The sequence below is a fragment of the Pan troglodytes genome, chromosome 10 (genome assembly GCF_028858775.2).
Source record: "Pan troglodytes isolate AG18354 chromosome 10, NHGRI_mPanTro3-v2.0_pri, whole genome shotgun sequence".
In the NCBI taxonomy this organism is placed as follows: Eukaryota; Metazoa; Chordata; class Mammalia; order Primates; family Hominidae; genus Pan; species Pan troglodytes.
Window position 1 is genome coordinate 102,672,768 of NC_072408.2, and position 27,540 is coordinate 102,700,307.

Genomic DNA, 27,540 nt, shown 5'->3' on the forward strand with positions numbered 1-27,540 from the left:
GAGACAGTGAAGTGGTTTAATGGCTCAGTTTCTGCAGATCACTGAGAACTGGAAGAGTCATGGTGGTTGACTCTCACCCTATTGGCTAAACAGTGGCTGGGCCAGGGCAGGTTTTCTGGTCCTAATTTAAGGCCATGATCCACCTATGAAATGCTCCTGGCTTCAGTTTCCTTATTTGAAAATTAAGCATGAAGTATCATTTCATGAACACATAAATAATATAGACTGATTTCTGAATATTTGGAAAATACAGACAAACATAAAAGTAAAAGTAATGTATAATCTTATCACCCACAGAAAACTATTATTAATATTTTGACATATTTCTCTTTAGAAAGAAGAAAAGAGAAAGGCAGGAAAATACACATATATACAAATTAGGAATGGGCTATAACCAGATGTACAGATGAAATCAACAAGTAGAATACTTATTATTACTTTAAAAAATAAATTACAACAAGATATGAATGATTTTGAGGGAAATATAAATTACCATAACTGGATCAAGAATAAACAGCAGGAAACCTGAATATATCTATAATTATGAAAAAAAAACCCTGAAATCGTTTGCAGAAATTTTCTTCCATGAGGTAGGTATCATTGCAATTCCCCTTTTACAGAATGGGGAAACTTGAAAGGCTACATATCAAGTCACTGGCAGAGGCAGGACTTGTCAGTCATTTCATGATCATAATCACCATTCTCTCTAAGTAGATCTGGCCTCCAACAAGAATAAGCTCATACGACAATAGGGAAGTCATTTAACAATCAGTAACCCAGGACCTACTCTGTGCTAGGTGCTCTTCTGGGTACAAAAAAATGCAATGGTGGGCTGGGTGTGGTGGCTTATCCCTGTAATCCCAGCACTTTGGGAGGCCGAGGCAGGCGGATCACGAAGTCAGGAGTTCAAGACCAGCCTGACCAACATGGTGAAACCTCGTCTCCATTAAAAATACAAAAATTAGCCAGGCATAATGGCACTTGCCTATAATGCCAGCTACTCAGGAGGCTGAGGCAGGAGAATCGCTTGAACCCGGGAGGCGGAGGTTGCAGTGAGCCGAGATCACACCATTGCACCCCAGCCTGGGTGACAGAGTGAGACCCTGTCTCAAAAAAAATTTTTTTTTAAACATATAAAAACATATAAAATTGTTACATGCAATTTTTGCAGATTTGCAGACCTTCTAAAAGCTCATGCCACCTGCTGGGCGCGGTGGCTCACGCCTGTAATCCCAGCACTTTGGGAGGCCGAGGCAGGTGGATCACAAGGTCAGGAATTCAAGGCCAGCCTGGCCAAGATGGTGAAACCCGTCTCTATTAAAAATACAAAAATTAACCAGGTGTAGTGGCGGGCATCTGTAATCCCAGCTACTCGGGAGGCTGAGGCAGAGAATTGCTTGAACCCGGGAGGTGGAGGTTGCAGTGAGCCGAGATCACACCACTGCACTCCAGCCTGGGCGACAGAGTGAGACTCTGTCTCAAAAAAAAAAAAAAAAAAAAAGAAAAGAAAAGAAACGAAAAGAAAAGAAATGCAGTGGTGAATAAGGTATAGTTCCTGTGTTCAAGGAGCTTCTAGTTGAGTCAAGACAAGACAAATAATTCTACAAACTATACAGCAACATGTGAATGGTTACAACAGGTAGAAACAAGTGTTGTCAGAACTCAGAGGAAGAAGTTATGCCATGGGTGACAGGGAAGAGTTCGTATTGAAGGTAGGATTTGGGCCAGCTCTCGAATGGCAGGTGGGGAAGGGAGAGAAAGGTATTCCATGCAGAGGAAGCAGCATGTGTGAAAGCCACATGCCATAGATAATCTATACGTTCGTTGACTTCTTCACTACTTCTCTCTTTAAAAACAGTGCAAAGGGACATTATGCTGCATTTGACCAAAGGCAGTCATTCTTGGCAGCATCCTTTCGTTCTTCCATCATGACAAAACTGCTGTTAGGTCACATTAAAATAGTAGCAATCTTTGGCAGAAACCTACTGTATGCTTCCTTAATGAGTTGTCAGAGGTTCTGTAGTGCCATTTGTCTTCTAAGCTAGTTTTTTATGAAGGCTGTCAGTAAAGGGTAAAGATGGGGATACGCAATATATTCACCAGTCAGCGGGGGGTTGAGAATCTGTTCATTCAGAATCAGCAGGGGACTGTGGGAAAATGTCTATTCTTTAAGCATGCCTCTGAAGGACTACAATTCAAAAGAGGGGGTGAGGTTTGTAAGAGGCTAAGAAAGTCTTCCTCTAATGTAAACTTCCAGGAGTCTCTGCAGGCCCTCTCCTTACAGACAGGGAATGAAATAAAGCCTAGCAGACTTTCTACCATCAGAATGATCTTAATTTTGACAACTCAACAAAACTTAATTCAGAGATCAACAGATGAATCTGATACTATCCAGAAGGTCATGTGTATGGGTAATTAAGTTGACAGTCACAGATATCAAAATAATTCCCACTCAGGCTGCAACTTAGGAATTTCACTGTCTTACTGAGGCTATGAACTATATGTAGCATTAAGAATTGAGGTGTTTGTTTTGTTTTGTTGTTTGTTTCTTCCTGAAGTTCTTACAGTTTGGGTTAGAAGAGCTAAGGAGTAAAGTTTGGAAGCAGACAGATCCTGGCTCTGTGACTTATTCTTTGTGAAACCTTGAGCAAGTTACTTAGGAATTCTAGCTAATAATACCTGTTTTACGGAGTGGCTGTAAGGATTAAATGAGATAATGAATGTAAAGCATTGGCACAGAAGTGCTCAATAAATGGCAATCATCATGATGAATACTACTTTTCTGTATATCCAAGAGCAGTCTAGACTTTCTCCAGAACAGAATATGTACCTATAGGGAGATGAAAACTTTTATTAAATATAAATAATTATGGATAAATGAATAATAAGTAAAATATTTTATACCAGCATATTTTATCTTCTGTACTATCCATAATAATCTAGCCTGCTTTCTATAATCAGGTCATCAAGCAGAAAGCTGAACCAGTTTTTGTTCATCTTCTTAATCTATCACACTTCTACTTGCTCTACTCTACTTTGAAATCAAGGTATAAGTATTAGCATGCTTGCAAAACCTCATTTTACAGTGTATGGTTTTAAAATAATTATATTGCACCATCTCACATCCTCAACATATGTGGGAAACTGCTGAAAGCTTTACCTACAAAAAGACTTCATTGTTACTTAAACTGAAAAGCTAGCCTGCCCTTTATTTTGACTATTTATATAAACTATTTGTATAATTGAAAGCATAGTCACGAATCAAAGGATATTCTTTATTTTAATCTTCATTCTTTCTAGTTATTAATTTAAACTATAAGAAAATAATACCATCTTGGCCAGGCGCAGTGGCTCACGCCTGTAATCCCAGCACTTTGGGAGGCCAAGATGGGTGGATCACTTGAGGTCAGGAGTTCGAGACCAACCTAGTCAACATGGTGAAACCCCGTCTCTACTAAAAATACAAAAATTAGCCAGGCATGGTGGTGGGTGCCTGTTATCCAGCTACTAGAGAGGCTGAGGCACGAGAATCACTGGAACCCAGGAGGCGGAGGTTGCAGTGAGCCGAGATCACACCACTGCACTCCAGCCTGGGTGACAGAGTAAGACTCTGTCAAAAAGAGAAAGAGAGGAAGAGAGGAAGGAAGGAAGGAAGGAAGGAAGGAAGGAAGGAAGGAAGGTAGGAAGGAAACAATACTATCTTAAAGTTGGAAAGATCCCTAAGATTATCTCTCAATCCCTGAATTTGACTAATGCAAAACTAAGGCCTGGATAGGTCAAGGGACTTAAGCAAATATCAATGGAACCAAGTTTAATATTTAAAAATTTTTGTCTTCTGTATTGCAGCAGCCATACCTAATATATCCTTATAATTGCTAGAAATAAATAATGGAAGTAATTTTGCATGGAATAAACCTGACTTTTTCTATCTTAATTGGTTGTCACATCTAAGGACAAATATCAGCTATTTGGAACATGGTGAATAACGTTATGAATAACATTAAGTGCCTCATTTCTTAAGATAATAATGGATCACATTATTCTATAATGCATGAAAAAATGTTCTCTAGTGCCTTGAAAGCTAAAGTACTACTCAGGATTCATTTTGGGCATTGGATAGAATTGGATGCAGAATCATATCTGGCTTTGGGAAATCTCATGTTACCTTGCATGCAATTAATATATCTCTCAAATATTTGCCTATATTGTCTTGTTCACTGTAACTACAGCATATACTGGTACAACAAGATGAAAGAAAATAATAATTCTTAACAGAAGATACTCTTTCTATATGAGAGTAACACAGAATTGCTATTTTTCTGCAAGTCAGTTGATGTCACTCTATAAAACATGCAGTAATTATGATAAACACTAAAATAAACTTCTTAACCTTATACTTCAGCAATTTTTTAGCCATACACATTCAGTCATGCATGTAAAGCTGTCATTTCCAATCTAGACTATTTCTGATTAGTCTTAGCTCTTCTGCAGCAATGCCAATCAAAGTAATTATGTTATCACTGTTCTGGCAATTAAATGCTCTATTTGTTTACTACTGAAAGCACAATTGATCTGGTACATAGTTAAGTTACAAATAGTTCTGTGTCTGATATTAATGAATGCCCATAATGCATTTTTCCCAAGTTATTTCTTCAAAGTTAAAATGGCACAACTTACAATAGAAATTCTTCCCCTTGAAATCAATGGTTCTCAACTATGGATGACTTCGCCTCCCAGGGGACATTTGGCAATGTCCAGAGACAATTTTGATTTTCAGAATGGGGTGGGGGTGGGAGAAGGTGGAGATGCTATTGGCATCTAAGGAGTAGAGGCCAAGGATGCTGCTAAACACCCTACAGTGTACAGGACAGACCCTACCACCACTCCAACAAGAAGAATTATTCAGTCCAAAATGTCAATAGTTAAAAAGTTCTGGAGGCAGATGGTGGTGATGGTTGCACAATAATGTCACTACTTAATGTTACTGAACTGTATACTTAAAATGATTAAAATGGTAAGTTTATATTATGTATATTTTTACCACAATAAAAAAATCAATAGTGCTGAGATTGTGAGCTTTAAACCATTGAGAGTCCTTGTGTAATGAAAGTATTTCAGTACTGCTAGGGAAACCAAAATGTACTCTGTACCTGGTAAAATGCCATTCATAAAGCAAACAACTTTACTTTTTTCTTGTAAATCACATTTTGTTTTCCTTGACTGGCTCCAAATTTCTTTCAGGCACTAGTCAATGATCCTAAATAATAGTTTCCTTCCCTGAATGCATACATAAACGAAAACAAAAACTATAATTAGGGTCTTTTTTCTTTGGCTGAAGCTAGTTTGACTTAGGTTTCTGTTATATACAACCAAAACTCTTGACAAGTAGAAGCAGCAGCAAAGAAATGTGGACAAACAAATTTTGTTTCACAGAAAATAAGAAAACTTAAAACTCACATGGGTTGCAACGGAAAGGAAAGAAGAACAAAACAGTAAGAAGCAATGTGCTCCTAATAACACTGAAGAGGGCAGGAAAGACATTGTATTAGTCAGGGTTCTCTAAAAGGACAGAACTAATAGGATAGATGTATATTTAAAGGGGAGTTTATTAAGGAGTATGAACTCACACAATCACAAGGTGAGGTCCCACAATAGGCCGTCTGCAAGCTGAGGAGCAAGGAAGCCAGTCCGAGTCCCAAAGCTGAAGACAATGTTTGAGGGCAGGAAGCATCCAGCATGGGAGAAAGATGCAGGCTGGAGGACTAAGCTAGATCTAGTCTTTCCATGTTTCTCTGGCTGCACCGGCTGCTGATAGATGGAGCCCACCCAGATTGAGGGTGGGTCTGCCTTTCCCAGTCCAATAACTCAAAAGTTAATCTCCTTTGGCAACACCCTCACAGACACACCCAGGAACAATACTTTGCATCCTTCAATCCAATCAAGTTGACACTCGATATTAACCATCACAGATGTATTTACTTTTTCTGGTTTTAGTCACAAAGAAAGATGCAAGTGCACACTCAACAATGCTCCACAAATAAGATCTATCTAGTGCTACCTCATCCTAGGCTTCTTCAGATCCACCATCTCCCTACTTTATAATAATCCTACTTGTGTCCACAGTTAGATCCAGCAATAATTAGTCACTTCACTGAAGTAGTTTAACTTTCTGTTTTTGTCAGTAGCTTTTCTTCCTCAGTTTAGTCAATGGTAATTAAAATACTTCCACTGGAACCACACATATGATTAATAACTCCTACTGAAGCTGAATTAGAGCATATCATCCAACCACCACCCTTCAAAAGTTTGGATATTAATACAAATGAAAATGAAGCTCTAAAATTGGAATGCAATGATTAAAATCAACGGTTCCTTCTCACTTATAGCCACATCATAAAAATAAGTATTTTGCACAACTTTTACTAAAATTACCTTTTCTTAGTTCTGTAATGACAAATTGAAAAAAAAAAAGGAGGTTGTCAATCTGTCAAAACAAGAGTTTTTAGTCATCTGTGTAGAAAAATCCTTGTCACAACACTGTAAGAATTTTAATACACAAAAGAGATAGGGAGAAGAATATATAGTAAAATATTTTAATGACATCAGGTATAGAAAAATTTAAAGAAAACAAAAAGTAGAAACTATAAAAGAAAATTAAGGCATCAGAAACATTAAAATTAAAACTTTCTGTATGGCAGAGACCCTACTGCCTTAGTCTGGGACAGTGTTTCTCAGAAGCACACAGGTAGCACCTGAGGAGCTTTGAAAAGTACTGATCCTAGGTTACACCTCTCCAAATTCTGGTTTTAATTGGTTGAAGGTACAGCCAAGGTACCTAGAGTTTTAAAAGCTCCCCAAGTGAGTCCAATGTACAGCCAATGTTGGGAACCATTAGTCTAGGAAAAGAAAGTTATAATAATCTACAAGGTATTTTTATCCAGAATTATAAAGTCTTATAGGTCAATGAGAAAAATTCAAAGAACCCAATATAAAAATGTGCAATATTTGAATAGGCAATCAACTGAAGAGAAAACTCAGACCGATAAACAAACACAACAATACTCAATTTTCTAGTAGTCAGGAAAATAAAAAAATCCAAATTAAAACAAGATACCAATTCACACTAAGCAGATTGGCAAAATTAAAACATTTGTAAGTACCAAGGACTGGTAAGGGTATCAAACAACAAGAACTCTCAAAGGTGCTGGTGGGAGTATAAACTGGTACAACCCTATGACAGTTAATTTTTTTTTTGAGATGGAGTCTCGCTCTGTCACCCAGGCTGGAGTGCAGTGGCATGATATCGGTTCACTGCAACCCCCGCCTCCCAGGTTCAAGTGATTCTCCTGCCTCAACCTCCCGAGAAGCTGGGATTATAGGTGCCCACCACTACACCTGGCTAATTTTTGGAATTTTGGTAGAGATGAGTTTTTGCCATGTCAGCAAGGCTGGTCTCAAACTCCTGACCTCAAGAGATCCACTCGCCTCAGCCTCCCAAAATGCTGGGATTACGGGCATGAGCCATCGTGCCGGCCATTATAGGTAATTTTATGTGTCGGCTTCGTTAGGCTGAGGTGCCCAGTTGTTTGGTCAAATATGAGTCTAAATGTTATTGCAAATGTATTTTTTTAGATGTGATTAACATTTAAATCAATAGATATTGAGTAAAGTCAATTACCCTCCATAATGTGGGTGGGCCTCTTCCAATCAGTTGAAGGGCTTAGGAGAAAAGACTCAATAAAGAATAATTTTGCCTCAAGACTCCAACATCAAAGCTCTGCCTGAGTTTCCCATTTGCTGGACCGCCCTGCAGGTTTCAAACTCAAGACTACAACAACAACTCTTACCTGAATCTCCAGCCTGCTGGCCCACCCCACCATGCCCACAATCATGTTAGCCAATTCTATAAAATAAATCTATATCTATATCTGTATTTACATCTATATACATATCCATACCCATGTCTCTATATCTCTATCCTCTTGATTCTGTTTTTCTGGAGAACCCCAATTAATATAAACTAACTTTAAAGAACAATTCAGCAATATCTAGAAAAGTTGAAGATGGGTATAGTCAATTTCAACTCCAGGTATATAGCCTGTAGTCCTCAAAGAGACAGGTGAGAAATGGGATGTAGATGTGGGACTTCTACATCTTTTTTAAAAGTTGAGGGTAAGGGGGCAAAGCAAATATGGCAAAATGTTACAGCGTTTTAAATCAGGGATGGAGTATGTTTTACATTGTCATACTATTTTTGGCATTTTTGTGCAGTTTGAAATACTCCATAATTTAAATGAAAGCAATCAAGCAACTTGTGTTAAACATGGTGGTGATGGAAGTGGCCCCAACCAGTAAGCCAAACCCTAAATAAGGTCGAAGTGACGGAGAGCAGACCCAGCAGAGGGCAGGGATGGGATAGGAATGGATTTCAGGGGAAAGCGAGTAGCACTCAAGAGAGCCCCAAGACTTCTCAAAGTCTCTTCATAAACAAAAATTTCCTTTGACTTCTAAGATAGTTAGCTCATCATTAACTGCCCAGGGAAAGAATAGAAATCTGGCAGATGACATGATACCCTGAGGACATCACTGATAACACTAACCTTCATGACTCAGTTAAGGCAATGGCTTCCAGGTTTCTCCACTGTCAAGTTACTGTCTTCCTCTTTTCCTGGGGAAAAAGATCATATTTTAAAATAATTTATTGAAAATAATTAAATAAATGAACTTGCTATCCAATCAGAAGAACACTTGGATGATTATTGCCTTGCAGTGGGTTTTATCAGAAGTTGAAAGAAGATGGCACCCAGCAAGAAAAACTATACAAGGAATGGAGTGGGATGAAGGTAGAAAAAAAATAAGCAAACGATGTTGCCCATTTTTCTTCTGTTCATTGCTTTTCTACTCCCCCTTCCTTTCTTGGTCTTGAAAGTCTTTTTTTCTTCCTTTTGTTAACTGGCTCCTGCTAGGTCCAAGTACGAAGGAACCATGTCTCTATTTGTTAATCATTGTATTCCCAGAGCTTATAGTAGCCAGTGATAAATGGGTACTTACTGAAGAATGGAAAAGAAAGAGGAGAGAAGCGATAGAAAGAGAAAGAAGAAACAGTAAGATAAAAGATGGGAGAAAGGAAGGAGCTTACTGATCATACCAGGTTATTAATATATTCCTTAACATTTATTTTATTTATGTTCCATGAACTCAATAATATTAAGCTATATTGATTTAGGATAGTTTCTCTAAGTTTTTTTTTTCTAAAATTAGATTGTTTTCTTACTTGATGTTACCCTATATTTATATTTTTTTCTATTGAGCATTGCCCTGAATAAATAGAAGGTTTACTGTCAATTTCAACCTAAAGCAATTAATTTTGAATGGTAAATTTTCTAGCTTTCTAGGAAATGAATGGAAGATACCATTTCTGGTAAGCAAAACTTTTGGCTACCCTCAAAATGTGTATTATTTTATATTAGATCACGATATTCTTCTTTGCCCCTATGTTGGCCCCTTCTCTGGTGATGAACCAGTAGGAAAATTATCAAAATAAAAACCATAAAAACCATGTTAATATATTTACTGAATCATAAGACCTCCAGATTGAAAGAAACCTTCAGAATCTTTTTACCCATCAGACACTTGCATCACCTCTACATCCCAATAAGTGTTTTCTCCTTAAAATGGTCAAGGGAATATATATATATATTCCTCTATATGTATACTGTTCATATTTATCAAGGATATATTCCTCTCTAAGTAGGACCTGGCCTGACCAAAATACTTCAAAGGTAATCTGACTGGTACACAATCTAGTAGGATTACCAATCCCTTTTTTTACTTATTCATTAAAAATAGAATTATTGCATATGATGTACATGGCATTTGTTTAGGCACTGGATATCCAGCAGTGAATTAAAAAGCCAATTCTTTCATACATATCAAGGAAGAGAAATGGAGGAATATATATATATATACACACACACACACACACACATATACATATATACATACATATGTATGTGTGTGTATATATATATAGAGAGAGAGAGAGGAAGCCTATTCAATTCTTATGCACCTCTAAATGCGAACAAGCTCTTTCTTAGGCTGAGCAAAAGTCAACAATTTCCATCCTTTGGCACAGGTTATAAGCCCAAATATTTTTCATATGAAAGGCTTTTTAATGTTTTAAGAGAGTTTAGTATTTTAAGATAGACAAGCTTTCCTATCCCTAACTCCCTTCTCTTTTCCAAACCAAACAATTAGAGTTTCTTCAATCATTCTGCCCAGGACACACTTAAAGACCACTTGTCAGTGTGTCAATATTCCTCTCCAGGTAGGGCCTGGCCTGACCGGAATACTTCAAAGGTGATCTGACTGGTACATAATCTAGCAGGACTACCAATCCCTTTGTTTTACTTATTCATTAAAAACAGAATTATTGTTTATGATGTACATGGCATTTGCTTAGGCACTGGATATTCAGCAATGAATTAAAAAGCCAATTCCTGACCTGGTAGACCTAACATTTTAGTGAAGGCAAACAGATAATAATTAAAATAAATAATAAATTGGCCAGGTGCAGTGGCTCATGCCTGTAATCCCAGCACTTTGGAAGTCCAAGGTGGGTGGATCACCTGAGGTCAGGAATTTGAGAATGGCCTGGTCAACATGGTGAAACCCCATCTGTACTAAAAATACAAAAAATATTAGCCAGGTGTGGTGGTGCACACCCGTAATCCCAGCTACTCCAGAGGCTGAGGCAGGAGAATTGCTTGAACCCTGGAGGTGGAGGTTGCAGTGAGGCGAGATGGTGCCACTGCACTCCAGCCTGGGTGACAGAGAGACTCCGTCTCAAAAGATAATAATTATTATAATAAATATATTATAGGATACATGAATAGGAAATAAGCTTTACAGAAAAAATGCAGCAAGGAGGCTCTAGTTTGGGGAAGGAGGATGCTGAATGACTTGTGATAGCCTCTCGAGATGCATTCTTTGTCCTTCTCTGCCTTGCTCTGTCACAGGAGGTTAATCTATGGACTCTATCAGTGGAATCCCTTGCCCTCTGACTTCCAGCCCTTTAATTTGGGAATACCTTAAAAGCCTTAATTAAACATATCCTATGATCAAACAATCTTATTTTTAAGACTTTACCCTAAGAACACAATCAAAGAGGTACACACAAATAAATACTGATAAGGATGTTCACGGTGCCATTACAATTACAAAAAAGTCATAACCAGGTTGAGCATCCAACAATGGGTTAAATAAATGATGGTAGAACATGAGATGCAATATCATGCAGCTATTAAAAATCTTGTTGTAAAATAATATATATTGACATGTGAAAATGTTCATGATATATTGCTAAGTGAGAAGAAGAGGAAAGAGTGGCAATGATGAGTATCAGGTGATATAACTAGAACTCGCAGGCTTTTGTTTCTATTGCAACTATACATTTTGATGATATCAAGGATGCCGTTTAGAAGTCAGAAAATATTCTTTGCAAATTCCTAATGATTTCTTCTGCATTCTTTTTTTCTGGGATTTTTAAAATTTTTACTTTAAGTTCTGGGATACATGTGCAGTGCATTCTTGTTTACACAAGTAACTTTCTTAGCAAGATTTTCTTTTCAGAGAACAATGATAAATTCAGCTCTAATGGAATTCCCATAAAGTCCGAATTAGTCAAGTTTATATGAATGCAGATTTATTATAATCCAGAATGAAATGATTAAGAACAGAATATCCTCTTTTCCCCACAAATGGACCACAAATATATCAAATTATCTATGAAAACATGATCTTCTTTGATCTCATACAAATTCCTATTATTTGTCATGGAGTAAGGCCTTACTCAGTATTTGATCATGTATTATTCAATTAAAATGACTCATGAAACAAGTGTGTCATTATGCTGGCTTGCCTATTGTCCATATTCACATACTTGAGTGTATCCTTATTCTTGCCTGGAAAAGGCATATGCTGCCTTGGGCATCATTCCAGTTAATCTCTTCAAACGATTTATGAATGAGCATTCGTGAATGTAATTAAGTAGCAAACAGACTTCGAACAGCAGTAGGGAAACAATCTTGAATTCTTCACTCTGAAACTACTTCAAACGTTATGTCCAAATAAAAAGAGGATCTTCACTACCTATTTCATCCTGTCTGCTCAGGGAAGGCTAAATATCTGTCCTGTTCCTATTTGGATAGGTGAAGATACTTGGTTTAAAATCCACATTCTATACATTTCCTCTCCCCATCTCATCTCACTTTCATCTTCTTGCCCAGCAGGAGAGAGTTAACTCAGCCAGAAATGTGGGTAAATACTGGAAACTTACTCAGATGCAGAAGGGACTGTGGCTCAAGATGTTATAATGTCCAGAAAGCAGGGAATGTGTTGGCTTGAGTTAATGCCAGCTTCCTTGTTTACTGGTGAAGTGTGCTTAAAAGGTAAGTCTTTGGAGTGTAAGTGTGTGCAACCTGAGAATGAAAGAGAGAGAGCAGAGAGGGAGGAGATGGAGAGGAGAGGGAGGAGAGAGGGAAAGAGGGAGAGAGGGAGGAGAGAGGGAAAGAGGGAGAGAGGGAGGAGAGAGGGAAAGAGGGAGAGAGGGAGGAGAGAGGGAAAGAGGGAGAGAGGGAGGAGACAGAGGGGGAGAGAGGGAGGAGAGGGAGGGGGAGGGTGGAGAGAGGGAGGAGAGAGAGAAAGAGGGAGAGAAGGGTGAGAGAGGGAGAGAGGGATGAGAGAGGGAGAGAGGGAGGAGGGAGGGAAAGAGGGATAGATGCAGGAGAGAGAGAGGGAGAGAGGGAGGGGAGAGAGAAGGAGAGAGGGAAAGAGGAAGAAACGGAGAGGGAGAGAGGGAGGAAGGAGAGAGGGAGAGAGGGAGGAGAGAGGGTGGAGAGAGGGAGGAAAGAGAGAAAGAGGGAGAGAGGGATGAGAGCAGGAGAGAGAAACGAGAGAGAGGGAAAGAGGGAGGAGAGGGAGAGAGGGCGGAGAGGGAGGAGAGAACGTGGAGAGAGGGAGGAGAGAGAGAGGGATGAGAGAGGGAGAGAGGGAAGAGAGATGGAGAGAGGGAGGGAGGAGAGAGGGAGGGAGGAGAAAGGGAGGGAGGTGAGAGGGAGGAGAGAGGGAGAGAGAGATAAGGGAGGAGAGAGGGAGAGAGGGAGAGGTTCAGTGGCTCAGGCTTGTAATCCCAGCACTTTGGGAGGTTGAGGCAAGAGGATTCCTTAAGCCAAGGAGTTCAAGACCAGCCTAGGCAATGTAATGAGACCCTGTCTTAATAAAACATTTTAAAATGTGTGTGATGGGTGTAGTTCCAGCTACTTGGGAGACTGAGATGGGAGGATCACTTGCGCCCGGGAGCTTGAGATCACACCCCTGCTGTGATCTCACCCCTGCTCTCTAGCCTGTGCGACAGAGTGGGACACTGTCTTAAAACAAAGGGCGGCGGTGAGGGGGAAGGAGGTTTGAGGAAAAGACCATATGATACATTATGGTCAACTTTTGCAAGATTCTGAAATTCTGCTGGATGATTTTGATTATAACAGAATGATTAATATTAATTGTGTATATAGCCCTGTTAGCGGTGGAGAATCCATATCCATCTGGGTCTGCAGCAACCTCAATTCTTGCCTCCTCAGAAGAAACAATTTGACTGAGGGGCAGAAGGAGAGACCGAGACAAGTTTTAGAGCAGGCGTGAAAGTTTATTCAAAAGCTTTAGAGCAGGAAGGAAAGGAAGGAAAGTACACTTGAAAGAGGGCCAAGCGGGCGATTTGAAAGACCAGCACGGTTTGAACTTTTGACTTGGGGTTTTATACCTTGGCAGGCTTCCGAGGTCTTGCGTTGCTTCTCCTGCTCGTCCAACGCTGAGATCTGATCCGGAAGCTGCTGATCACCAGTTTCAGCTGTTTTCTATCTGGTAAGAGACTGTCTTTCCCTAGTGCCAGCTGTGACCAATTATTACTGTAGAGAAACAGTTAACAACCGCCTGACCTCACAGAATGGCCTCCTGACACACCTGGTGTGTGAGTAGTGGGGGAGCCCTCTCCTTCCCTGCTCACACCTGACTATAGCACAAGATATTGTTTAGATTATTATTATTCTAATATTACCAATGCTAACTTTAAAAATGAATACATTTCCACCACCTCTTAAAGGAAAGATTCACTGGCTAATCTCCTCAGATAAATATATTCTTTTTTTTTTTTTTTTGAGATGGAGTCTTGCTCTATTACCCAGGCTGGAGTGCAGTGGCACGATCATGGCTCACTGCAAACTCTGCCTCCTGGGTTCAAGCCATTCTCCTGCCTCAGCCTCCCCAGTAGCTGGGATTATAGGCGTGCATCACCATGCCCAGCTAATTTTTGTATTTTTAGTAGAGATGGGGTTTCACCATGTTGGCCAGGCTGGTCTCAAACTCCTGACCTCGTGATCTGCCTGCCTCGGCCTCCCAAAGTGTTGGGATTACAGGTGTGAGCCACTGCACCTGGCCAGATGAATATATTCTTGAATGAACATTTACATGTTTAAATTAGTGTGTATGCAAGTGACTTCAGGGTCATGGTGACCACATTCTGTAAATCCATCGTATGGAACATAATTGTGAACGAATAGTTATGGGCATAAGCATTCATAAATGTTAAAGAGCTAACGCTAACTGAGTTAAAAAATAATCTCTCTATTATCAAGGGCACACTTTCTAATGGCAAAATTTTTTAAAATGAAAAACCCGGGAAATTATAAAGAAAATTTAACCATCCCAAATCCCATAACCTAAACATAACAACTAATAACATTTTGGTGTTTATTTTTAGTCTGTTTTTCTAGACACATATATTCAAATGTCCATATTTTGACATTATTAATATTTATTTACATATTTTGATGTCTTATATTTTTCCATGTCATTAGAATCTTTGTAAATATTATTTTAAATTATTGCATTACTTTTTTTTTTTTTTTTGAGGTGGAGTTTCGCTCTTGTTGCCCAGGCTGGAGTAAAATTGTGTGATCTAGGCTCACTGCAACCTCTGCCTCTCAGGTTCAAGAGATTCTCCTGCCTCAGCCTCCTGAGTAGCTGGGATTACAGGTGCCCACCACCATGCCCAGCTAATTTTTTTGTACTTTTAGTAGAGACAGGGTTTCATCATGTTGGCCAGGCTAGTCTTGAACTCCTGGCCACAGCCTCCCAAAGTGCTGGGATTACAGGTGTGAGCCATGGTGCCCAGCCTGTATTAAATTTTATCATATGAAAATATTGTTGCCAATTGAAGTATTATTTAGCCACTTCACTAGTATTGACCATGAACGTCTTTATACATGTCCACAGTTTTAAAATAGAAGAAACTGGCCAGATGCGGTGACTTGTGCCTGCAATCCCAGCACTTTGGGACGCTGAGGCAAGCAGATCACGTGAGCCTAGTAGTCCGGGACCAACCTGGCCAACATGGCAAAACTCCGTCTCTACAAAAAATACAAAAATTAGCTGGGTGTGGTGGCTGTGCCTGTAGTTTCAGTTACTTGGAACGCTGAGGTAGAAGGATCACCTGAGTCTGGGAGTTTGAGGCTGGAGTGAGCCGTGATAGTGCACTGCAATCCAGCCTGGGTGACAGAGTGAGGCTCTGTCTCAAAATAAAATAAAATATTGCTTCTTGGCTTTTTGGCTAAGATCAAGTGTAAAATAAAATAAAATACTAGAAGAAATGAAGATATAGGGAGGCTAAATACCTTGTACAAGATGGTAAAGTGTGAACTCGTTTGTTTGGAAGCTATTTTTCAATATATAGAATAACAGATGCTAAAGATAAAAGAAGTCACCAAGTTCAACCTTTGTATTTTTTTCAGTTGAGGAAACTGAGACCCAATGAGGTAAAGGTGACCTGTTCAAGGACTCAAAGAGTCTAATGACTGAATGAATACTAGAGCCCCAGTCCCTTGGGTGCTATTTTACATATTTTTCTTCAAAGTGTAAATCACTACCTAATATTATTTTTGTTATTCATTGACTTATGTATCAACACTCCCTTGCACAGACCCTCAGCTCCTTAGTCTCTAGCACCAGAGTTGTCTATACTTAACCTTCTTCACTTCTCCCTATGTTTCCACCTAAATCCATGTCAATCAAGCTTTCAATCCTACTACCTCACTGGGTGCTCTTGTAAAGATCATCAGTGACCCCCACATGGCCTACTCTAGTGGACAGAATGAGTTTTCATCTGTCTTGATTTTTTTTTTTTTTTGAGTCAGGGTCTCGTTCTGTCTCCCAGGCTGGAGTGCAGTGGCATGGTCTTGGCTCACTGCAACCTCCGCTTCCCAGGCAATTCTCGCACCTCAGCCTCCCAAGTAGCTAGGATTACAGGCTTGTGCCACCACGCCCAGCTAATTTTTGTATTTTTAGTAGAGACGGTTTCGCCATGTTTCCCAGGCTGGTCTTGAAATCCTGACCTCAAGTGATCCGCCCACCTTGGCCTCCCAAAGCGCTGGTTAACAGCAGCATTTGATGCAATGGATCACTTTCTCTTCTTACAGTACTGTCTTCACTTGGTTTCTAGTACACTACTCTCTCGGTTTCTTCCTAACTGTTGGGTCCACTTACTACACCTCTAAACATGGAAGTATTTCCAGGTTCAATCCTTGACTATCTTTTTAAATTAGTAATCATCAGCCCCATCAGACCCAATGCCTACCTTCTACAAGAAGTATTTTTTCAATACAAAAATTAGCCAGGCGTGGTAGCATACACCTGTAGTCCCAGCTACTAGGGAGACTGAGGCAGGAGAATTGCTTGAACCGGGGAGGCGGAGGTTGCAGTGAGCCAAGATCATGCCATTGCACTCCAGCCTGGGCAACAGAGCAAGACTCTGTCTCAAAAAAAAGTATTTTTTTTCATGCTGCCTTTAAAGGGGCTTGCCATCTACTAAGTTACACAGGTGGTAGATGGGGGCAAATTCTAGGTGCACTCTGTTGCCTAGTCATGCACCCTGACAGGGGGCTACATCAACCCCAAAGAAGGGGTGCCTTTTCCTAATTCCTCCACTCAGAGGGGGCCTCTTATTTGTACAGAGGCACCTTATATGCTAGCAGCAGTTCTGTTCTGTACTATCAAGTGAAATTCATACAGAATACAGCCTACGTACACATGTAATTTTAAAATAAATATAATGCCTAAACTGTAGCATCAAGCAGACATAAATGTAAAATAATTGATCATAAAAATATGCAAACGCTCAAGTACTTTTACACTAGAAAACCTCACAAAGTAGTCAACTGCTTGAACCTGTAAACAGAGCCATGGATGTTATCTTGGTGATTCAAGTGCAGCTTGCAGCATTGTCAATACTTTTCTGAAATAGTGAAAACTGTTAGTAAAACTCTAAACAAAAGCAAGCATAGTCTTCTCTGAATTTACATGATAATTGTATTTTTGAAAAATGCAGTGTTAAGAGCAAAAAAAATTATGTTAAAAAGTATAAGATAGTTATAAACAGGTTTTTCACCTGAAATCCCTGGAATATAAGAAGTATAAGTATTAGCTATTGTTACCTTGTTTAACCCTGTTAATAATATTTAACCCATTTTAAAAATTATTTATTTATTTATTTATTTTTGAGATAGAGTCTCACTCTATGTGACTCACTCTGTCACCCAGGCTGGAGTACAGTGGCGTGATCTCGGCTCACAACCTCTGCCTCCCGGGTTCAAGCAGTTCTTCTTCCTCAGCCTCCCAAGGAGCTGGGATTACAGGCATGCGCCACCACACCTGGCTAATTTTTGTATTTTTGTAGAGATGGGGTTTCACCATGTTGTCCAGGCTGGTCTCAAACTCGTGACCTCAAGTCATCTGCCTGCCTCAGCCTCCCAAAGTGTTGGGATTACAGGCATGTGCCATGCACCAGGCCAATTTAACCCATTTTATGATAAGGAAATAGACAACATCCAGTAGACCCTCTGGCAATAGAGATCAATGGTTGCCTACCCCAAACAGCCTACTGGTGTTAGAACCCCTGATTCTCAGCAGGGCATAGGGCCACTGGGACTGTAAGAATCCTTTTCCATCCTCCCTTGCAGCCAGTGTGGCCATGTGACCAGGTTCTGGTCAACATGCTATGAGGAAAAGAATTGTGCAGCCACTTCCAGAAAATTTCCTTTAAAGATAGCTGGTGCTTGCCCTTTTTTCCCTCCTTCCTCCATTTGACCCTTCGACTACGTATGTGGTAGTTAGAACTCCATCTGGGATGATGAAGATGAGGGTCATAGCCTAAGAGGGCAGATCAAAAGCTAGGGGCAGTCAGGGTCTCTGAAGATTTCAAGCAGCAAAGCGTCACCCCAGTATTGAACTATTCACCTTTACAAAAGAGGTCAATAAACTTTCTTTTTGTTAGGCAGTTCTTGTGTTACTACAAAGATATATCTGAGGCTGGGTAATTTATAAGAAAAGATGTTTAATTGGCTCACAGTTCTGCAGGCTGTACAAAAAGCATAGCGCCGGCATCAGCTTCTGGGGAGGCCTCAGGAAGCTTCCAACCATGGCAAAAGGCAAAGAGGGAATGGCGGCGTCTCACATGGCAGGAAGGGGAGCAAGAGAGAGAGGACCTGGAGGTGCCACACACTTTTAAACAACCAGATCTCGCAGGAACTCACTCAATATCATGAGGACAGCATCAAGCCATAAAGGATGTGCCCTCGTGACCCAAACACCTCTCACTAAGCCCCATCTCCAACTTTGGGGATTACATTTCAACATAAGATTTAGGCGGACATATATCCAAACTGTATGATTCAACTGGTTTAAATCATCCTTAATTTGGGTCTTTGTTAATCATAGCTGAGCATAATCCCAACCTAATTACCCTCTATAAATTATAGTTCCTTTCCTCAATCCTAAATCTCCTTCCATAAATAACAGCTCCCTCTCTCAATCTTAATCTTTTTGCTTTAATTTGCCTTAAAATCTACCAGTCTATCCTGTTTACTTTACTTCAGTAAGACTTTAATATACTGATAAATAATAGGTTCTTTCCTAAGAGTTAATCACCATATTTATGAACTTCTAACTCTTAAAATATTGACTATATGATTTTTTATAAGAGATTTTTTTTTTACCTTGAGTCACACACTTCTCAAATGATTTTTCTAGTATTGTGTATTTTATTAGATCAATTTGTGATATAATTCCTTTGCTCTTATTTTGGCCACCCATGAAATAGAAGAGATAGAATAGAAATGGAAGGCCAGGCATGGTGGCTCATGCTTGTAATCCTAGCACTTTGGAAGCCAAGGCAGGCGGATCATCTGAGGTCAGGAGTTCGAGACCAGCCTAGCCAACATGTTGAAACCCCGTCTCAACTAAAAATACAAAAATTAGCCAGGTGTGGTGATGCATGACTGTAATCCCAGCTACCTGGGAGGCTGAGGCAGGAGAATCTCTTGAACCCAGGAGGCAAAGTTTGCAGTGAGCCGAAATCGCACCATTGCAGTCCAGCCTGGGCAACAGAGCAAGACTCTGTCTCAAAAAAAAACAAAAAACAAAACAAAACAAAAGAAATGGAAAGAGAAAAGGAAACTGGAAAAGAATAAGAAGAATAGCCCTTCCTCACAATTTTCACATTAAAATAGCATCACATAATAAAGCTTGACTAAATTTTTTTTTTATTTACTTGGAATACTGGTATACTGAAACAATTGGAGGGTGTCCAGAAAAAATTAAAATTCTTTCCCTCTATATTTTTTCTTTTGTATTAGTTTTTATTATAAACATCAGTTTAAAGGGGATTTATAGTTTGCTTCTATCTATCCTTCATTTCTGAATAATCCTGTCTAAAAGTATGAGGTAGGGCTGAGCAAAGTGGGAATGGGGAGGTCAGCGCGCTCTGGAGTGGTGGCCCAGTTCATGCTGTTAGAGTCAGGCAAGGCTGTCTTGCTGGGTTGGCTGGGAGGGGGGATGGTAGTGGTGATGGAAGTTTGGTTACATGGAGGGGATTGATCAGATAAGCAAACAAATTGAAGATGAAGGGAGACAGTTTTCTAACTGTTGGGGAAGGGACTACAAATATGGAAACTGAAAAAACTAAAATAAGCCATGTGGTGTTGAACTGGAATTTTCAATAGCGATATTGAAACAAGTATGGATATGGTCATATATGCATGCATGTATGTATGTATACACATGCATACGTTCTCTAGTTTTGTCCAGTGAGAGGGACTGGAAGCACCAACACCCCCCTACCAAGGAGCGTGCCTATTGTCTAGACCAATCTTTAGTTTCCTAAATGCCATTCTCCACTAAAACGAAGCAGGGTTTTTTGGAGAATTGACTGATTCCAGGTTTGGGACAGGGAACATCTTATTGGGACAGAAAATAAGGAAATGCTCAAAGAATGAGGATGACATGTCAAAAGAACACAGAAGACAGCTTAATGGGGGTTCCCCCTGTCCAAATATGTGACAATTAAGGCAGAGAAATAACAATAGTAACAGATTATAAATTCATGTAATAAAATAGAAATTCATGACTCCTTAAAATAAAGGGCATCAAAATAAGTAATCATGACATGATTAACCCACTAAATAAAATAGAATCTATGAGTCCATACTGATATAAATAAGTGGGAAAAGGAGAAAGCTTTTCTTACAGTGGAATGCCAACTGATGCATGGAGAAGAAATGATGGAGTCAGAAAATCACCATTTGGCAGCCAGCATAAGTAACTGATTTAGCTCAGAAATACAGTGGATGCTAATATGCAGTAGGTGAAAGTTTGAGGAGGAATGAGATAACTACATAGCCTCAAAGTACCTTCACAAAATACTTCTTAATAATACAATTTTAAAAGGTAACTTTGCAATGAAGAAACCTGGCAGATAGTTCCCTAATCAAGAAGTTAAGGCTAATAGCACAAGTAATGGAGCCAATAGAATATATAGGCAATCTAGGGCCGGGCGCAGTGGCTCATGCCTGTAATCCCAGCACTTTGGGAGGCCGAGGCGGGTGGATCACAAGGTCAGGAGATCGAGCCCATCCTGGCGAACACGGTGAAACCCCGTCTCTACTAAAAATACAAAAAAAGTTAGCCGGGCGCAGTGGCGGGCGCCTGTAGTCCCAGCTACTCAGGAGGCTGAGGCAGGAGAATGCTCTACTGTTCAGTATATTCCATTCTTTTGAGTAAGAAGGGTGGACACCCTGATTCCACCCCCCTTTTTTTTGGCATATATATATATATATATATATGTTTGAATTGGTGCAAATTTTTAAAGTCCAAGTCTCTCAAGTCAGTTATTCATTAATTTATTCATTCCAGAAATTTGCCATTATGTGCCAGGGAACTAATTATGTGCTAGTAAATGACTAGTAATAGCAACAAAGGGTTAATGAATAAAATACCTTTTTCTCTAAAAGAGTGTAGTTAGTGCTAAAACAGGTGGGGTAGAGCCCATGTGACAGAACAATTAGTTACCTAGGGAAGTCAGAGAAAGCTTCAGATATGAAGTGCCCATTTGAGTGGGGCCTTGGAGATTAGATGAGGAGGCATTTTTCAGGCAAAGCAAATGGGGAGGGATTTCTAGGTGGTAAGAACATCCTGTGTAAGTACGTGGAGTTGTGAGAAAAAGCATGGCCAGCGGTGCAAGGGCCAGCTTTGCGGTTCATGGGACAGAAGGGAAAGAGATGAAGGAGTTTGTTTTAGGCTGCTAGTCATGGGTAACCAACAAAGGTTACCCATATCCAACTAAAATGTCCAGGTCTTCGGTTTGTTTTGAAGGAAAGGAGGTCAGATACCTCTGGCAACAGGGTAATAGATGAGGAAGTAGAATAAGCTTTATTTTTTAAAATTGGATTCAATGGAGACATTTGAGGGGTGAAGGAGGTGGGGGGAGACTGTATGGCACAGGATACTATGGGGAAAATTCCATGAGGTTTTGTTTTGTTTCCTTTAGTGTTTTGAGAACAGTGAAGTCCTATTTGTACTGATTAACTTTGAAGTGCTTATGTGGCAAACAGAACTCTTATTCCAAATTCACCACTGCCACCCGCTGGAACCATGGCAAAAAACAGAAAAGTGTTTAAAGTCAGTATTGAACGCTGATCATCTACTTGAGTGGTTTCCAGCCATTTCATCCACAGACTTCTTTTATTATCTACTCGCCCCCACAGATTGAATCTATGATTTACAAAACTCAAAGACATTACTTATTTAAAATTTGTTTCCCATTTTAATAATCAGATACATAAATAAATGCCAGTCAGAGCTTCTGACCCATGATGATCCACCAGTATTCGTATTTTAAGGTGACTTCATTCCAAGCAAAAGCAAAGACACATGAGGTCTTAGTCTATAGTGTCTTTATTAAAATAAATGTACAATTTGTTGGTTATTTTTCTTTGTTTTTGAAAATAGTTTGCAAAGCCACAACACTACCTGCAAACTGATCCAGGTTCAGGGGCCTGTGGGGCCATTGACCTCCAGTGGTCCTCAACCAGGGGCAACTGTGCTCCCCAGGGGACATTTGGCAATGCCTGGAGACATTTTTGGTTGTCAAACCTGGGTGGGGGAGGGACTACTGGCATTTAATGGGTAGAGGCCAAGGATGCTGCTAAGCAACCTATTATGCACAGGACAAGTCACAATATAAGAATTATTTGTGGCTGGGTGCGGTGGGTCACTCCTGTAATCCCAGCACTTTGGGAAGCCGAGGCAGGCAGATTGCTTGAGCTCAGGAGTTCAAGACCAGCCTGGACAACATGGCGAAAACCTGTCTCTACCAAAAATACAGACAATTAGCTGGGCATGGTGGTGCACACCTGTGGTTCCAGCTACTTGGGAGGCAGAGATGGGGGGATCACTAGAGCCCGGGAGGTGAAGGTTGCAGTGAGCCAAGATTGAGCCATTGCATTTCAGCCTAGGTGAGAGAGAGACCCCGTCTCAAAAAAATAGGGTCTCAAAAAAAGAAAAAAAGAAAAAGAAAGAAAAAAGAATTATTTGGTCCAAAATGTCAATAATATTAAGGTTGAAAACTCTGATCTAGCCCAATCCCTACAGTGTATAAAGGAAGAAAATAAGATCCAAAACAATTAAATGACTTTTTCTTTTATTTTAGTAGGCAATAGATTCAAAAGTTCCAAAAATAGAACATTAAAAGGGTATGTAGGATTTGAACAGATATTTCTCCAAAGAAGATATACAAATGGCCAATGAGCAAATGAAAAGATTCTCAGCATCATTAGTTATTAGGAAAATGCAAATCAAAACCACAATGAGATACTGCTTTATAGCCACTAGCATGGCTATAATTAAAACAACAACAAAAACGGAAAATAACAAATTGTTGGTGAGAACGTGGAGAAATTGGAACCTTCATACATTGCTGGTGGGAATATAAAATGGCGCAGCTGCTGTGGAAAAGTTTGGCAGTTCCTCAAAAAAAGTTCTATGTAAAATTATGATATGACCCAGCAATTCCACACCCCTAGGTATATGTCCAAAGAAATTGAAAACAGGTATTCAAACAAATACTTGTACACAAATGCTCATAGCAGCAAAATTCACAGTAGCCAAAAGGTGGAAACAACCCAAATGTCCATTAACAGGTGCAGGGATAAACAAAATGTGGTATATACATACAGTGGAATCATACTCATACATTAAAAGGAATGAAGTACTACTACTACAACAAGCTACAATGTGGGTGAAGCTCAGAGACATTACGCTTAGTGAAAGCCAGATATAAAAGGTCACATGTTGTTTCTATTTATATGAAATATCCAAAACAGGTAAATTTATAGATAGAAAGCAGACTGAGGGTTGCCATGGGCTAGGAGAGAAGGAAGATAGGGAGGAACCGCTTAATGACTACAGAGTTTTCTTTTAAAGTTGTGAAAATGGGCTGGGCACAGTGGCTCATGCCTGAAATCCCAGCACTCTGGGAGGCCGAGGCAGGCAGATCACTTGGGGTCGGGAGTTCAAGACCAGCCTGGCCAACATGGTGAAACCCCGTCTGTACTAAAAATACAAAAATTAGCTGGGTGTGGTGGCATGTGCCTATAATCCCAGCTACTCAGGAGGCTGAACCAGGAGAATCGCTTGAACCCAGGAGACGGAGGTTAGCAGTGAGCCGAGGCTGCACCACTGCACTCCAAACTGGGTGACAGGGCGAGACTCCATCCCAAAACAAACAAACAAATAAATGAAGTTGCAAAAATGTTTTGGAATTATATAGAGGTGGTGGTTGCAATAACATTGTGAATGTACTATATGCCACTCAACTGTATACTTTGAAATGGTTAATATGTGAATTTCATAATTAAAAGTTTTTAAAAAATGCATAGTGAAACATCTCATCATTGTCTGCCCTCAGTGTAGTTCCCACTACACCCATAGGCAACCCGTGTTCTTAGTATCTTAGGAGCCCTCCAGTATACTTATGCACATACACAGAAATGGATAGCTTGTTATCCCCTTCTTTCTCTTTTTATACAGAGGCAGCATATTTTGCAAATTATTCGGTGCCTTGTCTTTCTCTGCAATTTATCATGGAGATCTTTCTGTGGCCTTGACACTCTTGAACATTGCAGGCCACTTTGTTCCTCAATGTGGTTTGTCTGATATTTCCTGATTACTAGATTCAGGTTATGTGGCTTTGGTAAGAATATCACAGAATGCATCTTTTCTTTGCATCTTATCATGTGGCACCTGATTTTGATTTTCCAGTTGCTAACGATAGTTGTTTGATCACTGGATTGTAATAAGATGGTGTCTACCAGTTACTATAGTGAAGAAGACTGAAAATAGCCAATGTTCGAAGGGATCCTGATTCCTTTAGTGGGAAGCAGTTTCTAGAAACTAAAACCTGAGCATTAAGTATGCTCATTATTATAGGTTGATTCCTTTGATTAGTGCCCTTGTAACAAATTTCCCTTCCTGCCATTGTCCCCTCCCCTGCATTTCTTCTTCATTCCATTCAGGTTCTGACACCGTGTGCCAGGTCATTCTGCATGGACATCCTCCTTGCTTCCTTTAGGCTCTGACACTCCACAGCAGGCCACCCTCTTCCCCGCAGTGTGGACACCCTCTTAACCCCACTCAGGCTCCAACACTCCCTGTCAGGCCACCCTCTGGGGATGCTTCATCCTACTTGGGCTCCAATGGCTGGTGCTGGGCTGCCCCTCGCCATGCGTGATCACCATCCTCACCTCCTCAGGCACCAACTTCCCATGTTTGCCTGCCCTCCTATGTAGATACCTTCCTCCTCCTGCTCAGGCTCTGACACCCCACACTGGCTGCTCTCTTATGTGGATGTTCTCCTCACTCCATTCAGACCACTGTGACTACCCCCATACCCCAGCACAGGTGCATACTTTGCTTACTCCATCTAATGGTTTTAAAACCACATCTTCAGGAAGGATAGAGGAACAACCTTGTACTAACTCCTAACATCCACTACCACACTGGGAGAAAGAAACAATTATCCCTATGTCATGGGAAAATAAGCTTAGTGAGGGCGGGTAACTTACACAAGTTCCCACTAGTAAGTGTTGGGGGCAGGATTCAAACTCAGACTCGAACCTGGCCTCTAGAACCAGCATTATCAACCATTATGTTGTCAATCATATAAAACAATCATATAATGTGCTATTAAATATACTGTTTTTATTATCTTCTGCTGCCGTATATACTGCCTTCTTTTTTTGAGACAGAGTCCCATTCTGTCGCCCAGGCTGGAGTGCAGTGGTGCCATCTCGGCTGACTGCAGCCTCTGCCTCCTGCGTTCAAGTGATCCTTGTGTCTCAGCCTCCTGAGTAGCTGGGCTTACAGGCATGCACTACCATGCTTGGTTAATTTTTGTACTTTTAGTAGAGACGAGGTTTAGTAGAGATGGGGTTTCACCATGTTGGCCAGGCTGGTCTTGAAATCCTGGCCTCAAGTGATCCACCCACCTCGGCCTCCCAAAGTGCTGGGATTACAGGCATGAACCACACTGCCTGGCCTATACTGCTTTTTTAATATAACTCAATATATATGAACAAATTGTATGCATCCACTCATTTTCTGTCTCATCTGTTTCCCAGGTCCTTGATTGCTAGCTCCCTCCAGCTCCCTCTGCACTTAATGGCTAATAAATGGTTTTGGGTCTAGACTAATCTCTTATATCTTCAGTTATTAGGCAAACTAATTTTCTGGTCCATAAAGGGATTGGTCTCCCCATAAATATATAAGGTGCTACTTTTACATTGGTTTTACATTACTTAAACCAAGCTTTTGGGGATAATTAGATTTTGATTGAATATAAATGTAGGAGAACAAATATTTATCAAACTGACCAGATATTGTACTGCTTTGCATATATTATCTCATTTAATGTTCTTCATTTAATGTTAACCCTGTGAGAGTCAGGAGAGAACCCCAACTTCAGGTAGCAAGGAGTAAACCTGCTGTCTCTCCACAGGTGCTGAAAGGAGACAATGAGACTATGTGGATCAGAACAAGACAGTTTACTACACACAGCAAACAGAAGCATTGTCTTAGCCGTGTCAGCCTCCCTTGCCCCCCAGGTCCCAAGAGGTGAAGTGATAGACCCAGATAGAGAGATGTCAGGTACACAGTGGATTCCAGCACAGCTGAAGAATCAAAGCCAACAGCCCAGAACTTTTTGAGCAAGCAGCAGTTTAGCAAACAGCAAACAAGTAGTCCAATATTAGTTATTAGCATTAGTTATTGTAGGTCACATTGACCTACTCACGTGCCTACGTACCTCGCTACAGAAACTATTCAGTATCAGGAGGTGGATAAACACCACAAATATTGTATCCTAATAGCAGCCTTATAAGATGGGTATTGAACTGGGCGTGGTGGTGTACACCCATAATCCCAGCCACTTGGGAGACTGAGACAGGAGGATTGCTTGAGCCCAGGAGTTTGAGACCAGCCTGGGCAACATAGTTACAGCCCACCTCACTAAAAAAAAATTTTTTTAAGATAGGTACTATCATGATCATCCTCTTTATTGATGAGGAGATTGAAGCAGAGATAAGCTGCACATGGCAGAGTCAGGATTTGAACTCAGACAGTATTGGCTCCTACCCACAATACCAGGTTTCCTTTGTTGGGGCTCAGAAAATGATACCCCGAAGCATACTGCTACTTTGCACTAAAGCAGCAGCCTCAGAACCAAGGTCTGACCTTCTCTCTGACCTTCTCCCACCCCCCATCTCTTGCCCCTCCTCCTCTCCTGAAGCACAGGAAGAGACTTTTCTCTGAAGTTTCCTTATCTACCTAAAGATCCAATCCACTGAAGAGGAAAACAATTGTCTTCAATCTTCTTAATGAAATTTCATTAACCAAGGAAAATTAAACTCATATCACAGAGGAAAAGACTGAAAATCAAACACCATACCCACAGCCCAGAAGAACTTTGTCCCAGACTATTGTCTGTCTGTTCCATGGACCCATTCATCTCTTGTAAAAATCACTTATTACTCTTCTAAAATTGCCTACATCCTGCATTCCCCTCTCCCCTATGAATAAGGGTATATAAACTTCTAGACCTTATTG

At 40.3% G+C, this 27,540-nt stretch overlaps 1 long non-coding RNA gene across 3 annotated transcripts in view; it reads right to left on the minus strand.

Moving 5' to 3' along the window:
- Positions 1-27,540, minus strand: part of LOC107967605 (uncharacterized) — a 64,219-nt gene that overhangs the window by 32,542 nt on the left and 4,137 nt on the right. For 2 of the 3 annotated variants that reach the window (XR_010148394.1, XR_010148393.1), the window contains exon 2: positions 8,601-8,668. This is a non-coding gene — a long non-coding RNA (uncharacterized LOC107967605). Of the gene's footprint in view, positions 1-8,600; positions 8,669-13,816; positions 13,974-27,540 lie in introns of those variants that run through there. The other variant, XR_001708195.4, reaches the window with a different exon arrangement.